General features: G+C 44.2%; 1 long non-coding RNA gene across 1 annotated transcript in view; it reads left to right on the plus strand.

Annotated features, from left to right (window-relative positions):
- Positions 1–13,084, plus strand: part of LOC109293527 — a 22,956-nt gene extending 9,872 nt beyond the window's left edge. Inside the window, exons 2-3 of the long non-coding RNA XR_002096331.1 lie at positions 12,506–12,513; positions 13,070–13,084. This is a non-coding gene — a long non-coding RNA (uncharacterized LOC109293527). The remainder of the gene's footprint in view (positions 1–12,505; positions 12,514–13,069) is intronic.
- The last annotated feature ends 1,254 nt before the right edge of the window (positions 13,085–14,338 follow it).

Here is a 14,338-nt window from a genome sequence, read left to right on the forward strand (position 1 = left end):
AAGCTGTGTGTTTGCAGTGTATTTATTGAACTTGCAGTTCTGCTTCTATTCAACTGACTTGCTGGTTTGGACTACATTATGGTGGCTCACTGACTGCCTGTGTAATTGTATCTGTCCCAACAGGTGTCCCCGGCAATTTCAACAACCTTGTGAAGAAGACACTCACAGGCAAACTCAAGGTCTCCTACCCACCATGGAGGCAGGGGATACCAAGTTAAATGCACTCAGGAGCCCCAGAAATGCCTCACCTCCGCTACTCACACACACTGCCCCACAAATCCCATACATCCCCCACACCCACCCCTGCCCCACAACCCCCACACACAATATCCAAGAGTAAGACTTTATTTTGGGCTATTATGCTATCACCTCTATATGCATTATGCAAACATAAGTATATCAGGACAAAAATATTTTTTGAAATAAAATGTAAATATGTTATAGTAGATGTTTAATTTTTAGTATACGATTTGTTTTATTTTTCCAGTTCCAAGATGGCAACCCCCTCCCAAAAGCAGTACTTCCAGGGGCAAAGGGGGGAGAGGGAGCACTTCTGATGACAAAAGACAGAGATTAGGGGTGTGATTTCCTGTCCCAAGATGACAATCAGGCGACAGGGCACCTGTCAAGCCCTCAACAGCTCGCCAGAGGTTATTAAGCAGCCCTCCAGCTGAAAAAATTGCCCACCCCTGCTTTAGAGAGTGTTGACTTGCTCTGCAAGGCCTTATTCTCCACACGTTGCAGACAGGCATCAGCAGCAAACGTCATGGCTGTTTAACTCCTCACCAAGTACCTTTTCCAAGGGCTTTGGCCGATTGGAAACCAAATATTTAATTTAAAGGAAATTATCATCACACATATTATGTAACAAGCTTTTTGGAGAGGGGAGAATCAGTGCAGAACCTTAGGTTTCCAGGCAGATCAAGCAGGATGGCACACAAGAAATGCACACAGGGACCAAGCTCAGCTCATCCAGTCATACCATAAAAGACAGAAAGAAGTCATGCAACTCTGGACCTCCTAAACGTTACCAAACTCAGAGGATTTTTAAATGCTTAAGGATCTGTGGGCACAATTCTAATCCACCCCTGCATTTATTATCAAAGCTACTCCAACGCAACAGATTCTTGGGAAATGCAAATCATAATTACTGATTCTGACGGCAGTCTTGTCAATCTCATGTCAGCCGCTTTGCCAAATGCTCTCCAATCCTGCAAATCGCTCTTAAATCTCCACCTGCTCTGCAAACTCATGTGCACTGACATTCACACCCAGGTCTGCTGTCTGTACCCTGCCTGCGTCATCCTCATCTGTGCTTTTACAAAAAGCAGTTCTTCTGGGTTTTTCCCGGGGTCCATTTGCTGTTGTCAAACAAGCTGTGCCTCCACAGGACTGGGCGTATGATAATGGAACTATTGCACAAAGTCACCGCATGTTGTTTCTGAACAGAGAGGAAGGAAATGTATTGAACAAGACTGAACAGATACGGAGGGGTTTGCATTTCAATGTTAGCATAAAAACGGGCCTCATACTTTAAAAAAAAAAATCTCTGAATGCCGACAACTTATTCATTTGTCCCTTTAAGACGTCAAAGTCAGGTGCTAGCAAGCCTAGGTCCTCTTTAAAAAAGTGAGTCTGATTTGGTATTAGCATAAATGGTGGTAGAACCTGTAGCACTAAGCAAACACCTTCTAGCTTCAAAGCACGGCTTGCACAGATGAGTAGAACAAAAGCATTACCTGGCATAAAGAGAGAGGAAACAAGAGCCGAGAAAATATTTCACGTATGCATACAATACACGCACACACAATATACACTTCGTTTTGAATACACACACACGTAATCTATACATAGGATTTTACACCAACAAAACCTAAATGAAAACCCTCACTTGCCTGGATCACCATCTCTAAACCCTTCTTGCTTCCTAAGTTAAGCCCCACTTCAGAAAACCTTGATGTTCAGGACAGTAGTTAGGGGCACACTTGTCTTTGAACATGTGTTTAAGTTGCACTGACATTGAAGTTAATCAAAAGTTTAAGGGAATGCACATATTATAATAGCTGCTTCCCTTCCCCTCATAGAAAGGGAAGGAAACCAGACCAGAAAAGGAAGATATACAAATACTGCTTGTCTAGATTTTTTTTCCTAGAATTTTTCCTTTAAAGGTTAGTACAGTAAGATGGTGCTTCCAGCTTCTTTTCACAGCAGGCAGATTATTCTCATTGGCGCCACAATCTGCAACAGCTTTCCCCATTGACTGAAGTCGTTCAGATGCAAGGGCAGAGCTGTCAAATGCAAGTTTACTTACTGCTAAACTCAGCCAACAAACTGCTCTTGTCTGACAGATGTTTCTGATTAAAGCCACTAGAAACCGTATGGATCATTCCTCTCCATCAGTCTCAAGAGCAAACCCAGCAAATCCGAAAGCCAGGAATTTGCCAGGAACAAATGAAAAAACTAATTAGATCAGTGGGCAAAATTTGGATCAAGATTAGAGGGTCTGACATGACAATAGGATTAGACTATTAACAAGCCATCACAAGGACTGGCAATTTATCATTTCAAAATCAGTTTTTGCAGAACAAAAAGCAAGTGCTGGCAAGTTGCTCAATGGCAAAGATACGACCTAAACAAATCATTGTTTTTGCCTAATAGGCATTCATTTCAATACACGATTCAAAGGAACTTGAGCACTCCACTCTTACCTCCACAGCACCATAACTACTACAACCATAGAAATGAGCAGGTAACTCTTTTCCCTCAATGGCTGAGTATATACAGCTAATTTCACATACAATTTTCTCAGTTTTACAGTGAGCCCAGCCAGAATCATAGATCCTAGCAATGGTGGAAACAGACAAAACATCTATTTTTCATTATGTTGACACTGAGGCAATGATGAAGGCTGGCATAGCCAGGCCTCTGCATTTTTATTACCGGCTCTTTTAATCATGATCAGAGTAGGCATAATTAAATAACACAGTGATGCTCAGGAATGCTCCCTCTGTTGACCTGTCACTGGTGCAACTACAGTACTGCCAGTAAAATAACAAGGCACTGTCCTAAAATTGCTGGCACAACAAGATCAATGGGTGCTGATTTTCTGGAGTTAAGGGTATTACAGAAAATAGTAGAAGAGCTAAACACAAAAAACAAAAGGCCACTTTGTCCTGTCTCTAACTCCACCTACTAGTCTTCCTCTATCATTTCCTGTTGCACCTACAGAACCAAGTACGGACACAAATGCAGGGCTCTTTTTCCTCTACTGGAGGCAGAGTGAGCACAATGGCACCAGCTCACCTTTTTTTCTCCAAGTCTGGAAATGAGCTGTCTGGACAGGTAGACCCAAACCTGCAATCTGATCTTCCAGGGCAAAACTCTGTGCCCGTCTTCCTAGCCAAATCAAAATAAATGTGGAGAGGATGCATGATTTCCTCCATGCCCAGCAAAACAAACACATCTTGCTCTTAAAAGCATAATTCAGCTTAGCTGTAACTACAGACTTGTGACCACTGCTTCCACAACCAGAAGTTTTCCAGCATGGAAGTCTGCCCAGCCCCTTGGAATTACTAGACTGCTTTAAAGGTGAGAAATGTACATTGCAGCTCACTGAAAAAAGAGACCTTTTGTCCAACATCCTCAATGAACGCTCTTAGCGGATGCACAGAACAAACCACCTGCTATGTTCTGTTGTACTCCACTATCCATCCATCTGTACCCATCTGCTACCACTTGCCTTGTATTTCGATTGCAAGTTTTTTTGAAGCAGGGTCCCTCTTTTTTATTGATATTTGAGCAGCACCTAGTGCAACGTCATCCCACTGACTGGAGAACTACTGCAATACAAATAATAACACTACCACCGTCATCTTCATCCTTACCAGCATGTAGTGCCAAAACAGATGCTTCTAAGCTCCAGGGTATGCTACTAATCCTGCAGCCGAGGCAGTATTTTCTATGAGCCTGCTAAGATGATCCTGAAGGAGCCAATGATTTGAGTATATTTGTCATTCTCCAACTCAAGGAGATTAAGAGAGATTACAGGAACATTTACTATTTATCACTGAATAAACTATAACTTCAAGGAAAGTAATTAAGTAATGACATAACGCAAAATGCGAACATAGCTAGGATCTTGTACTACCTGAAAGCAACAGCATCAGGAGGAATAGTGTCCTGAATACAAAAAATATATTGTTTTGAAACACATGCATTTGAAAGTGAAGAGTGGGTTTGTTTTTAATTTAAAGCCCATAATTCAGTTCAACTGAATTAGCATATATTCCCAGATCCAATGCACAGATCTTTTAGGCAACAAGTTCTTACATTTTTGAAACTCTAACTACCGTCAAGAGATTTCTTGTCTGGAGATAATTACAACCGTGAAGCAGAGGCAAAAGGTGAGGTTTTGCTTCCCTGCGATTCCCCCTCCTCCCCTCCATTTTAAGTAATTAACAGGGAACCTGATTTTCTCCATTTAAAAATCTCAAATTCTCCAATTTAAAAACCGAAAATCCACATATTTCTGCGATTACAATGAAACACCACTAGATAGGTATCAGTTTAACACAAAGTTTTATTGATATATTTACAAATGTAAAGCAGTTTGGAAGCCTACCAGTGCCTCAAACGTTATAATAAAATAAATCCTAGATACCTGACAATTTTGGTGTTTGATTTTGAGATTTTTTATCATGGAAAATCAGAGCACCCCCTGCCCTCTTCGCTCAACATGTGGTACGGTCCAGCTGTGGCTGTCTTCCCCTTCCCCACCTCCCCTGCTGCTTTGCAGCACTGAGCAACCCTCATACGCCAGTGCCCTTCCCCTGCCCATGCCATTGCCCCTCACACCGCACTCACAGTCCCCCAGCCCTGCCCACCGCCTTCAGGCCCCAAGTGTGCGAGGAAGGAGTGGGTGTGTGGGGAAGGGGGGTGGGACACAGGCAACATGACAGGGGGCAGCAGGGAGCCAAGGCAATGTGGGGGGGGCACATGCCCCCTGAGATTTCTGTGCTCACAGCTGGATGCAGGGCTGCAGCCGGACCAGCCCAGCTCCAGGTAGGAGCCATCTCCATGGCCCAGTGGGGAGACCCGGTGCTAGAAGGAGTGTGAGCACCACCATGACGAGGTACGGCAGTGGCAACAACATGGAGCTGTGCATCCCGCTGCTGCCAGGTATGCAGGGGGTGCCTCACCATGGTGGTACAGTGCTCCCTCCTGTGCCAGATTCACCCATTGGAGCTGGTCTGGCCTTGCCCCGCTGCGTGTGCAGGAATCTGGGGGGCATGTGCACCCTCCCATCCCCACAGTGTGTGTCCTGGGCCCCTTCCCCCTCCCCCAGGCTTACCTGGAGGGAACTTTGGGAGCTGCTCTCCACTGGTGCCTGGCTGCCACATGCATGTGCACATGCACACGTGCACACGGTGCCCCCTGCCCGACTGCCATCCTCCTACAGCCCCAAGCAGCCCCTTGAAGGCTGCAGCTCTGCCAGCCTGCAAGGGGAAATCTGCCATTTCCCATATTTTTCTCCTTTAAATGGAGAAAATCCGCCTTTTTCTCTGTTAAAGAAGAAAATCCACATTTTCCCGCAGCAAACAGAAAACCTGGATCCCTGGTTATTAAGCTTTCTACAGAGATGAAATGTTTTAACTAGTGTTCATACTACTGTCGAGCAGCACTAAAAGGGCATGTTACAGCAATGTTTTTCTCTACTACTCTGTTCAGTCCTGCTGTACGCAATCTGAAAATTACCTCTCTTTGCCAGCCTCAACATTAACTCTTTAACTAAATTTAGCTTTTTGCTTTCATTAAAAATAAATAAATAAATAAATAAGAGAGAGATCCATTAGGAAACTTTTGTATAAATGCCCGAACCTATGTGCATGCTGCAAGTGAGATGTGCATCTCACCTGCAACAGCTTATTTATCTAAGCTTCTGCATAGCTTGGGTGTTACAACCTTATACTTAGACCTCTAAGCCAGATTACACTTTTTTTTATTCACTGTATTCATTCCACCCCCCCACCCCCGAACTTTCTATATCATTGTGCCTGCATCCAACAGCAATGGAAGGATAGTGATATGCAGAACAAAATCAACCAAGAATCTGCAAAACAATGTCAGCGGTGCCAAAGAAAACCAAACTACCTAATTTCCTGTATCTCCTTTCTTTCATTGGTCAGCAGACTATTAAAAGTCTCCTATACCAACATAGATCCAAGGCCATTGCTGCTTGCCGTGAGTGTTCTTGTCCTCTGAACAGAGGCCCGTTGTGACTGAAGCATTAAAAATGTTTGATGTGCTACTACTCTACAAACGCAAGATACCTTTTTACAATCATTGTTACTTGCAGGCGCAAAAATGGCTGGATATATTGCTTCTTTAAGCATCTTGAGACTGGCCATTTTAGCTGCCATGTTTTCCCCTAAAGATATGTATCTAATCCTTGGTAGGCAGAACACCTCATTTGTTTTAATTCTGAGCTAGAGCATACTAGTCTCTTTCAATCTCAATTAGCCAGTAGGAAATTTATTTAGAAAGCTGACAGGAACTATTTGGGGGATTAATGATCACTGATTTATGAATATTGAGTAGTATTTCAATAATCCAAGCAGAGTAATCACTTGTAGCTAAAGCCAGCTCTCCCAACCATTATAGTCTGTAGCAATCACTCAAAGGCAGTTAAATGATTCTGATTTATGACCTTAACCTACAGGGCCCAGTACATTTGCTCTATCAGTGTGTAAATTCTAAAAATGCAATTCCCTGCACCTCTAGAGAGCCAATTTAAGTCAACATTATGCATGAGCTGAGCATGCTTGAATTCTCAGATCTCTTATTTCACTCATTAAATTTGCACTGAACATCTTGCAATTAAAATTTCATATAGATTTCTTCTTATGATTGACATTTGGCCTTGGCAAAATGAGTTTAAATTTTGTTTCTCTAAAGATTTAGAAGTGAGTAGATTGATCTAGACATTGTTTTCTGCAAGATGATGATGATGGAGCACTAATGCTTTGATTAGCATTTTGAAAAGCCTCCCTTTTTGCTGAAAGGCTGTCTATAAGTACTAAGCGGAAGCAGTTCAGTAACCCAAGTCGAGTCTACAGTTAATACTGCTGTATGAGAAATACAGCTGCACAAAATATACATGCAACCCCTTCCTGCTTTTTAGGCCAACTTCTCTAACTAGAGTGGAACAAATTATGCCTTACAGTACAAACGGATGTGTTCTGTTTACAGTGAATGACAGAGTAAATTTATACTTCATTATGTGGTTTATTTTTTTATTTTTGAAGTAAACCCAAGACAACTATAGTAGCGGTGGAGCTGTAGTGCTGGTTTGCCAGGCAGCGATTTAAAAAAATCCCCAATACTTTATAATAAAAAGAAATCATTTGAAAATAAAGACCATATAGATTTAATGGAACATGGGATGCTCCATGCTATATCAATCCATTTTTTCATTATATACATCCTGTGACCAGTACAGTATGTTGTGCAAGGAAGATCAATAACCTTTGAAGGACCTAAATATAGACTAGACATGCAGACCATCTCAAAGCACAATAAAGTTTTTTCGTGTACGTGCAGCACCCAGCACAACTGAGCATTGATCTCATTGACCACTTTTGGCATCCAGAGACTGCCAAGAACAAACAAGCAGGCCGCACGAGCCCTATTGCATTCTCTGGCAGATTAGAGGCAATAGGCAAAGGAAATGCTTTATCTCTGAGGTCTGGATTAAAGGAGATGGCTGAAGATGGTCCCTAAGCAAGGAAAATCTGAATCAATGTTTTAGTCTTCCATTTCAACTCCACTGGTGGGAGCAATGAAGGAAGCTGTGCTGTAGATAAAGCAATGCTATTTTTAACACCTTGTTGTCTAAGATGTTGGCAAGACTGTTTGCCCCCTCCCTGCACTTGAGAGTCTCCTCTAATATCAGAATCCATTAGAAAGCATTACTCATGACCCTGATTCAGTCCAGCAGTTGCTTAAATTAAAGCACGAGTAATCCGATCTCTGTTTCATAAATCACACAAGCATGTGTCCAAGTCCAACTGAATTTGGTAGGATTTATACATGCACTTACTATATGGCTGAATACAGACTGGATTACTCACATGCTTAAAATTAAGCAGGAGGTTAAGTGCTTTGCTGAACTGAATCGAGACCCCCAACGATTATTTATTAAAAAGGGAATGTACTATGCTTCTCTAGTAACCTCCCCGCTACCTCCCAAGTCTAACAAAGGGGATAGAAGGGATGTATGTAAGGGTAAATCTTTGGAGTAGATCCAAGGGATACCAATGGAATGAGGTCCTTCCCAAGGGATGAGGCTGGAGAAGACGCTGCAGAGCCTCCTTTAGCCTTCGGGAATGAGTAGCTTTTGAGAAATCTCATGGGCTGTGGGGAGAGGTGGATGATTCTTTTCTGAGCCCTTCGGCTTAACTACCCACCTCTCAGCCCAGCTGTTCAGGCCAGATGCTGGGCACAGTATTTGCCCCTTAGCAAATGATAAGCAAAGGAAATAAACAGAAATGTATCCTGGTGTTGAAGCAGATCAATATTGTACCTAAATTCTATTATGTAGCTAAGAGGTATAAATTCCATGCACTTTCCTTGGAGAGCATCAATCTTGCAGCAGTTACCCAAGGCATATTTTACAGCAGAACAGTAAAGTCTTTACAGTCACAGCATAATTACAGTAACAGACCAGTATTTTAATATCATCTCTATGAAATTAAATTTTGTTTCCATGTCCAGTCAATAATTCTGTCTCATCTCCGTGATGAATAGAGCCTGGCGAATAATTTGTCATGAATAATTTATTCACTGCATTACACCTTTCGGCTCTTTCTGAACGGTTTTGTGAAGTTCTGGAGCGGATTCATTACATGCGCTCATGCAACAAATAATTCTTGCCTGCCGATCACTCAGAAGCAGTTTATTGCACATAGTGAAAAACTGCATTCCCCGGGTTATGCGGTATTTTTTCTGTTGTCTGAACGTGCTGGGAGGAGGGCGTGCTGAAGTAGCTTCAAAAAAGATAGGGTTCCTTCTTGCCCTGGCTGCAATCAGAGGTGTGTTGTAGCCCAGTTAGGTCCAGCTGAATTGCCTTTAATTTCACCAGCTCCAGTAAACAATGCAATAAATATGGGGGTGGCACCGGTTTTGGCCACCCAAGTAAGTGCCTAGAGTCCTGTGTGGACCTATAAGAAACTCTAGTGAAGGCCATCCATGTCTTCTCTGCATGGTTGACAAAGCTAGCAACATTGAAGATAGTTCAGGTAACCTCTAACCGCCCTGCAATCACACTTCAGATGAAACACACTTCAGTATAAACAGAGTCTTAGACTTGGGGAAAGAGATGCTCCCAATTGTTGCTTGCAGACCTCTGACAGCAGAGCAGGCCAGGGAAGCGTGTATGAACAAGCAGAAGAAAAAAAAAACAACCAGCCACCCAGCCAATATTTTTGAGAGGACAGGAGGTAAAGACCAGCACGAGATTCCACCAGAGACTTCAATGCAATGGAGAGCATAAAATAGGGCTAGCCACAGCTAAAGGTTTCAAGATGCCATCCAGCTTCTGTATTGTTGCATCTATCATATACAACGTGAACAGGGTGTTTATAGGCTTAGCTTGGCTGTCAATGCACAAGTTGTGTCTTGTCGCTTATTTTTATGGTAGGCAATCTCATCCATCTGAAAATATCTTAGTGGACTGTTGGAAATGACACTTGAAAAATACAGGCTGCAAATCAACATTCAGGGCTCCACCAGTGCTCTCTCCCTGGCCAAATTTTGAAAACAAAATTGAAATTCAGCTCGCAGCCACAAGAGAAACAATCTGACAAGCATAACACTTCCAGATAACCTGCCAATAATCATCTTCTGTGATCATACATCAGGCCTAGTATCTTGAACATGCAGAGAGAGTCATGATTAGAAGGGGGAAATCTGATACAGAAATGAAAAAAGGGAATAAATTAACTCCACAAAAAAGAGAATTTTTCAGAGATGAGTGGTTGTCACGACCTGGACCTCCTGATCACCTGGATAATAAATTAACACATCTTCACTTCGCCACTCATACAAATGGCATGTGCGCTCTATACTGATTGCAATACACACTTGAATCTACCCTTCACCCCTGGGAGTTGCCCCCCTTCCAGCCAAAGGAAGTACATGAATGACTGTTACTGAGTAGTTAAACCAGCAGTGTTCAACCCCTGGCCTGAAGGCCAGATCCATCCCACACAGCCATGTCATCCAGCAGGGGAATGATGGAAGTGTTAGCTGCCACTCCCCGCTGCCAAATTTTTGGCCCCACAGGGAGCCCTGTAAGTGAAATGACTTGGCTGCATGCATCATATTGCACTGGTGCACAGTCAGGCCAGTGTGCGGGGTTGCTCAACGGGCAGATCCAAGTGCACGGGTCCTCACTGCAGCTGGATTGTACCCGAAGACAGGGATGATGCATGATCCCTGTGCACCCCCTGAGCGTGGTGGTGCACCCCCTGCAAAAAGGTGCAGCCAACAGCCTGTGGGCGGTCACTGCTCACCGCCCCGCCATCGGCATCTGCGGGAAGTCCCTGATCACCTCTGCCCACCACTGCCAGTGGCGTCTGTGGGTAGTTGCTGACCCATAGCTGGAGTTCCCCACCCCACCCCCCACCACCGACAGTGCCAGCAGCGTCTGCGGGAGCTCCCCACTCCCCGCTGCCAGGCTCCCACCACTGCCAGTGCAGCCGTGCCCCCCCAGCTGCCGGGGGCACGCACCGTTCATGCCCGTGGACAAACCCTGCACGTGGGATTCAGCCTATGGGGCCAGGTTGAGGACCACTGGTTTAGACCGCTGATTCTCAGCCAGGGGGTAGCAGCACCCTTGGATGCCTTGATATCCTTCCAAGGGTGTTGCAGGGGACAATGTTCACACCATTAGGTGTGTAAACATGAGTCACAAGATAAATCCCGAGATTTCAAATAGGAATCTGTAATGTTAAATACATTCTGATCTGTTGGGAGTCTTTCTGAATTCTCTGCAACACAAGAATTGCTCTATTATTTTTCTATAGTCAAAAATCGAGTGAAAACTAACAGCTGACATTTTCCAAAGGTGCCTTGAGTCTAATGAGGGGTGCCTTGAGTCTAAAGAAGTTGAGGACCGCTGGTTTAGACTGTAAATTCCTTATGAGAGGGACAGCTTTGTACAGCACTAGCACAATAGGGCCCTGACCTGTACGAACTGCATCAATTGAAATAATAAATCAGAACAACAAAAGACTAACATGAAAACATGGGGGAAAGGTATAGATACAGAAAGTGACCTGATTAATAAGTAGCAAATGTGCAGTGCTGTATGAATATCTATATTGTTATCCCAAGCATCCAGACGAAACCAAAAAAAAAAAAAAATCAGAACTCATACAGTTTGTTTAATTACAAAGATGAACTGATCTGGAATTCAAATGCAGACATGAGTTTGCTGTAATTCTGTTCACCCACAAAGAAAACACAAAGTCCCTTTTTTCTGAATACAGGAGTCAAACTGCAGGAGACAATTTCATTGCCCAAAGGTCTCTGCCTCTTTTTGGCCACCACTTGGCCAAAAAAGCAATTTCTCTAAGTCATGTTGGGGTAAATTCCTTTTACATCAAAGGACTGCAGCATATCCATCACACTGAAAATCCTACTTCTGAGGCCCATCTTTTAATCCCTTCCCAACATATAAACATAAACCCACTCCTTCTCACTCTCTCATTCCTCCTAGCTAAGATTCAGATGCTCCCTCATCTCTTCTTCTGGCCCATCTATCTCTGTGGTAGCTGCTGCAGTCTGCAGCTTATCTGAGGTAGCACATACTGTCCTGGCACCTTTCCTCCCCCGCCATGCTTTGGCCTTCCAGCCCACGATACCCCCAAATATCCCTAAAGAAATCACCATGCCCATTTTAAAGGGGCAACATGCAATTGTAGTGAACTAATTAAGGATTCGTATGCCTTTCCCACATAATGCCTACACATCTTTGGATGCCAAATTCTTAAAAACCTTAGTAAAAAGAGTAGAAATTCAGTGGTCCTCTAGATAAAACTGCCAAAATGATGGCAGCCTGAACAGAGGTAAGGGTGCCGGTACTGCAAACATCCAGTGTTGTGCTAAGGCACCTACACTGCTTACAGTTCACAAGTCCCCAAAATGGAAGCAGTATTGTTAGCTAGGTGTGGGATAGCACATACATTGCCTCTAACCAGGACTCACTGGCACGTCTGCAATGCCATGCTAAACTGGCTACATGCCGTCTAGTTCAGGCCTAGAGCAGAAGCAGGCTGTCCAAGAGTGCTGCCTGTCACTGTAGCAAAGTAGATACTGTTCCTCTGGGATAAAGTAGAACAAAATCCCGATCCTGATTTTTTAAAAATTCCTTCAGGATGCTGGAAGTGTTTTTCAGCTTGGCATCATGCCAGCCAAACCAGGCGATCTGTAGCTTTACCCACAGGTTCATGTGTGGATTTGGAATAGTGTTTGCAAAGTGTGAGTGTATATATATACATGTCTCAAGTAACAGAAATAGTGGATAGGCAAGGATCCCATATTTTGTATATTAGAATATAAAAAAACTAAGGTGGGAAAGGACCTCAGGAGGTCACATCTAGTCCAACCCCTGCTCAAAGCAGGACCAGCCCCAACTAAATCATCCCAGCCCAGACTTTGTCTACCCAGGTCTTAAAAATATCCAAGGATGGAGATTCCACCACCTCTCTGGGTAGCCTGTTCCAGTGCTTTACTACCCTCCTCCTAAGAAAGTTTTTCCTAAACTCACCTTGCTGCAACTTGAGATCGTTGCTCCTTGTTCTGTCATCTGCCACCACTGAGAACAGGCCAGCTCCATCCTCTTTGTAATCACCCTTCAGATAGTTGAAGGCTGCTATTAAGACCCCCCTCAGCCTTCTCTTCTTCAAACTAAATAAGCCGAGTTTCCTTAGCCTGTCCTCAAAAGTCATGTGCCCCAGCCCCGAACCATTTTTCTTGCCCTCTGCTGGCCTCTCCAATTTGTCCGCAGCCTTTCTGTAGTGGGAGGCCCAAAACGGGACACAGTACTCCAGATGTGGCCTTGCCAGTGCCAAATAGAGAGGCATAATTACTTCCCTTGATCTGCTGGCAATGCTTCTTAACAATGCAGCCCAGTATGCCATTAGCCTTATTGTCCACTCTAACCCTCAGGTCCTTTTCTGCAGAGCTGCTGCCCAGCCAGTCAGTCCCCAGCCTGCACCGGTGCATGGGATTGTTCCATCCCAAGTGCAGGACTTTGCACTTGTCCTTATTGAACCTCATGAGGTTTTTTTTGGTCCAATCCTCCAATTTGTCAAGGCCTCTCTGAATCCTAGCCCTAGCCTCCAGCGTACCTACTGCTCCCCACAGGTTGGTATTTTCTGCAAACTTATTGAGAGTGCACTCCATCCCATCTTCCATGATGAACATACTGAACAAAACCATCTCTGGGACTAACCCCTGGGGCACTTCACTTGATACTGGCTGCCAACTAGACACATAGCCGTTGATTGCTACCCTCTCAGCCCAACAATTCAGCCAGTTTTCTATCCACCTTACAGTCCATTCATCCAACCTGTACTTCCTTGGCTTGCTTGCAAGAATGCTGTGGGAGACCGTATCAAAAGTCTTGCTCAAGTCAAGGTATATCATGCCCACTGCTTTCTCTGCATCCACAGAGCCAGTCATCTCATCGTAAAAGACAATCAGGTTGGTCAGGCACGACTTGCCCCTGGTGAATCCATGCCCACTGCTCCTAATCCACTTCTTTTCCAAGAGCTTAGAAATGGATTCCTTGAGGATCTGCTCTATGATTTTTCCAGGGGCTGAGGTGAGGCTGAATGGTCTGTAATTCCCTGGATCCTCCTTCTTCCATTTCTTAAAGATTGGCACTGTATTTGCCCTTTTCCAGTCATCCAGGACCTTTCCCAATCTCCACAAGTTTCCAAACATAATGACCAGCGGCTCTGCAATCCCAATTGACCAATTCCATCAACACCTTTGGGTGCACTGCGTTAGGTCCCATGGACTTGTGCACACCCAGCTTTTCCAAATAGTCCCTAACCCGTTTTTTCACCACTGTCAGCTGCTCACCTCCTCCCCAAACTGTGCTGCCAGGTGCAGTAGTCTGGGAGCTGACCTGTGAAGACTGAGGTGAAAAAGGCATCCAGAACTTCAGCCTTTTCCACATCATCTGTCACTAGGTTGCCTCCCCAGGGATGTAACACTTTCCCTGATCCTCCTCTTGCTGCTGGCATACTTGTAGAATCCCTTCATGTTA

Source organism: Gavialis gangeticus, unplaced genomic scaffold (genome assembly GCF_001723915.1).
Source record: "Gavialis gangeticus isolate Ggan-Ray unplaced genomic scaffold, GavGan_comp1, whole genome shotgun sequence".
Classification (NCBI taxonomy): Eukaryota; Metazoa; Chordata; order Crocodylia; family Gavialidae; genus Gavialis; species Gavialis gangeticus.